Below are 5,000 nucleotides of genomic sequence, written 5' to 3'. Positions count from 1 at the left end.
TTTTGCACCAAATTTTATTACCATTACATTCTAGTTGTGACGAGTGTGTGAAGAAACTTCTTTATGATTTGCGAAGTTCTAGTTTCGCCCGGGCCTTCTAAATATGACCCGGCCTGTGTCAACTTTTTACGGCTGTCTCATTTAATTGTCTGACACTCGGTGCTTACCGTGGCGGCGGGATTGCCAACAGGCGCTCCTGCCGCCATGATGTAAGCATATCGCACAGTCTCTTTACCAGCAAGTCGGCTTTTGTGGGCGGTCTCTGTCTCAGAAATTGTGTATGGGCACAATTTTCTAAGTAGTGGACTAGTGTGGCGTTCGGCTCGCTGCAGTGCATGCAGCATCTTTCTTCGCGTTCAATTGTTGTGATACTCTGCCATGCACAGTGGTAACCTAGGTGCATTCTGTGAAGAATGACTTCGGTACCTCTGTTGATTACTTCAGAGAGTGCCAGTGGTTCATAGCCTGTGGCGTCTGAGTACCAGCTGGCCGAGGGGGAGGTTCTCGTTTCCTCTCTGTCGAGCTGCCGTAGGATGGTACGACCGACCAAGTCACTCTTCTCCTTAAGTAATTTTTGGCTTGGTTTTATCGTCATGGGATTTGGTGGCATAGCCCTGTCAGCCAGGGCTAGTCTGTCAGCAAGCACGTTCCCTCTGATGTCGCTGTGGCTTGGGACCCAGTTGATGATAATTCTTCTACCCTGAGCAAGAATTCTCTGTGCCATTGTGAGAATCATGGTCAGTAGGTAGATGTTGTCTTGTGAACGGAACCCTTGGAAGTGTTCGTGCAGGGAACCCATTTTCCATTGGAGCCGGTTTAGTACCATCCTCTCAGCTGTCTTGGCCAGGCAGCTGAGGAGAGAGATGGGGCGGTACTTACCCGGCTCCTTTGGTTTTGGGACGGGAACTATGGTAGCCCTCTTCCAACTCCGGGGTAGAGTGGAAGTCTCCCAGGACTTGTTGATGAGTTGCAAGAGTGCACGCTCACCTGCTAGTCTTAGGTGGGAGAAAGTGGGGTATGAGATCCCATCAGAGCCCAGGGCTGTGTTGGAACTGGATCTATAGGCTTTCCTTAGTTCCCTCAGAGAAAAGATAACATCTGAGTTATCGGGTTCGGCTGCCCTTTCTCTGATCTGAGCAAGTCTGTCTGGCTGTAGACACTCTTGTCTTGCCCTCAGCTTGGCTGGCAGGCTGTTGCTGCTCGTTCTCGCAGGCTGTTGCTGCTCGTTCTCGCTTCGGGGTCGTGATGCGTGCACCTTGGGGCTGAGCGGCTGGTAGCTGGCCTGACCCATTGCCACAGCTCTGAAAGGGTGGTGTGGTTGAAGGACTCACAGCATTCCAGCCACTTTTCCTGCCTGACTCTGTTGGCAGTTTCCTTGGCATTCGTGACAGCCTCCCTTAGGAGGGATAAGTAGTCAGGGGTTCTTTGCCTTCAGAATAGTTTTCGGCACATGTTCTCCCTGTGGTTGACCTCCCTGATCTCGTCGTTGAAGTACCAGACGTCTTTGTGACTTCTGGACCATGGCTGGGTTTTAGGTATGGCCAGTGAGGCTGCTTCATTAATGGCGTTTAGCAGGCTGGCTTCGAGCACTTACACATTTTCACTTTGTGGGGAATCATTACATTTCAGACAGAGGGCCAAGGCATTTTGAAACGCCTGTCAGTTGACCTTGTCAGTTTTCCATCTTGGATTCGGTCTTAGGATTTCGGCTGGGCCAGTATCCATGAGGGTAGTTACAATGCCGTAATGTTCACTTGTGACGGTCTCATCGACACACCAGCTAATCCTCCCCACCAGTGTCCAGGGTGAGCTCTAGGACCCCTCCTCTGACATGTGTTGGCTCTTGGGTGTTGAGGAGAGCGATCTCAGGGAATGTCTCTACCACGTCAGCTATGTGATAGCCGACCGCATCCGGTGGGGTGGTGTGCATTGAAGTCTCCCCCTATGATCACTCGATCGTATGCAGAAGCACGTTGGTAAGTTTAAGGGGCCCCCCGGCCAGGTGAATCTCGACGATAAGGGATTCAACATTGTCTCCACATTGCGATGAATCGGCTATTGTGGAGCAGGGGATTGTTGCTCTCACAATGGTGATCAAGCCTCTCTTGCCAGGTGTTCGTGGCAGTGTGAAGAAATGATACCCTGAGAAGTGAACAGTGTCCACTGTTAATGTCTCCTGGAGCATGACAATGTCAATGTTACTTGATCGCACTATTGCTTTGAGAAAGGCGTTCTTTGCGGAGAAGCCATTGATGTTCCACTGTAGGATGCTTAGGTGGTGTGTCACGATGTTACTCAGTGATAGTTACATCAGAGACATCGTTGGAGTCTGACAACTCCATTGGGAGGTCCTCGCTGGTTGAGGGCCCCTTGTCTGTTGTCAGGCTATCTTTGGGTCCACTGGTGGGTGGAGAGCCTTTGGTAGCTTTGACTTTAGTTGGTTTGGCTTTTCTCTCAGGCTTTTTCTGTGTCTTTTTCTTGGGTGGCCTTGCCTGGGCAAGGTCAGTGTGCCCTGGCTCTGGCTGCACAGTTTCAGCCTGTTTTGGCTCTGCCTGTGAAGGCATAGCCTGGTTTGGAGTGGGGAGGGGAGTCTCATCCTGTGGTGAGGGTGGGGCTGGCTTTGCTCTCTACAGCTTTCTTCCCTTCAGGCCTGCGACAGTCTGGGTCATTGTCATCATGGCGACCGAGACTGCCTTCTCGGCCCCCTCACTCGACCTCCCCAGGGCTGTTGCTACTGTTAGACAACATCAGTCACCAGGAGAGTCATATCATCCTCGTCAAAGAAGAGATGATTATCCGTTGGGGAGGTTTTTGTGGTACTCTTAGAACCTTTTTTCTTTAGGTTCTTTTTCTGCACCTTTGGCATTGTCGGAAACTCCTTTTTGTTGGAGACAACCGGTGTCGGCTGGGGGGCGGCTTCCTTCCTCTTAAGAGGTTGGGAGGCCTTTTCACTTTTGTTCCTTCCCCAGACGTGGGTGCCTGGGGGGGCAGGAACAAAGTCTGGACGCTTTTGAGCAACCTCTTGTCGCCTGAGGGTCACCTCTTTCCTGACAGAGCAAGTCAGGCTCCAGGCGTGATGCCTCTTGGCACAGTTGGGACATTTGGCTGTTGTATCCCTCTTTTTTTCTTCGTAAACCTTAAGGCATACGTCTGTGTTGTGTGCTTGGCTGTACAGTTAGCCTGGTGGTGACCGTATTTCTGGCACTTGAAATACCGAAGTGGTTCAGGCACATACGTTCGAAGGTTGTAGGTGCCCCAGTTACCCAGATCAAGGGTAGTGGTTGGGGCACCTTTCATGGTCACCAAGCATTGTCGAAGCCTTCGGGTTTAGCTGGCACTTTGAACTGGGCGAAGCATTTAGGCGTGATGCCTCTTGGCACAGTTGGGACATTTGGCTGTTGTATCCCTCTTTTTTTCTTCGTAAACCTTAAGGCATACGTCTGTGTTGTGTGCTTGGCTGTACAGTTAGCCTGGTGGTGACCGTATTTCTGGCACTTGAAATACCGAAGTGGTTCAGGCACATACGTTCGAAGGTTGTAGGTGCCCCAGTTACCCAGATCAAGGGTAGTGGTTGGGGCACCTTTCATGGTCACCAAGCATTGTCGAAGCCTTCGGGTTTAGCTGGCACTTTGAACTGGGCGAAGCATTTAGGGGGTCCCGACTCTTCATCGGAGTCGGCCTTGTTTGTGGGGGCAGCAGCTGATACGGCTGGTTCAGCCTGCTCTCCCTCTCAGTCGGGGAGGCCATCTGAGAACTCAGTGGTCTCCCTGGCCTAGCTGTTGGCCTAGAGGGGCCAGCTCGAGAGTCAATTTGTTTGACGATTCAGTGGACAGACCCATTGGCTTCGCTCTTTTCCACCTTAGCAGCAGGTGTGACAGTATCATCCTGTGCATGGGGTTTTCTTTTGCCACCAGAAGGCACATATGGCTTCATGGTGACTGCCGTGGTCTGGGCCTTGCGCGGTTCGTCAACTTTTTGTTCAGTCTGTGGGGGGGTGTTTGATAGAATTTTCCATTTAATGGCAAGTGCTTTATCCTCTCACGCCCCCACCCACCACGGAGTCCAACAAGGGGAAGCCGAGTGTCAGAACCAGTGTCTAACAGCAACAGGAGTTATGAGAGGACATACGCAACCAATAGCCATTGTGACGGCGCTCAGGGACCAATGTGAGTACCAATGGCGGCAGGACTACTTGACCCTAGCCTCCCGGGGGAGACTAGCCGATTGACTGTGACCCGGCTAGGATCAGGCCGCCTGCCTTGCTGGAATAGAGGACCAAATGATTTATCCTAATGCCGAAAATTCCATAAAGGGAAGAATAGGCTACAGGGCACGATGCTAAATGCAAGTAAGCAATTAGCATCGCAACAGCAAAAAATCTCTTTAAGTCACCCCGGCAAAAAAAGTCCAAGATTTTTTATATGAAATTAATGTTAATAATCATGGTAAGAAATAACAATCATGGCGACCAAGGCCATCTTATTATTGATACTCACAACAAAACCAATTACGGATAGGGAAGACTAGTAGGTTGTGCCTCAGTGTCGTAATTGCTTGTTTGTAAAGGGGTAAAACTTCTTTATAGACGAATATTTAGTATCTGACAAAAATCCAGAATTCTGCGCATGAATTTTCAGGTTTGTATGTCCGTACTTCATTGGACTGAAATATTTTCACCCTAAACATAATCTGTGAATTTAATGACTTATTCGTAAGTGCAAACCAGATCAGAATTTCTGAACCGAGTTGAAGGGTTGGGCCGAGAAGAATATATTTTACGAGCACGCACACACACGAATATACATAAATTCACACGAACGAGCACACACACACGAATGGACACACACGCACGAACAAACACACGCACGAACAAACACACACGCACGAACAAACACGCACGCACGAACAAACACACGCACGAACAAACACACACGCAAGAACACACACACGTACAAATGAACAAATCATATACACACAGATGTTATCCCATATAAACTCAG

Source organism: Penaeus chinensis, chromosome 10 (assembly GCF_019202785.1).
Source record: "Penaeus chinensis breed Huanghai No. 1 chromosome 10, ASM1920278v2, whole genome shotgun sequence".
In the NCBI taxonomy this organism is placed as follows: domain Eukaryota; kingdom Metazoa; phylum Arthropoda; class Malacostraca; order Decapoda; family Penaeidae; genus Penaeus; species Penaeus chinensis.
This window is presented reverse-complemented; position numbering follows the sequence as displayed.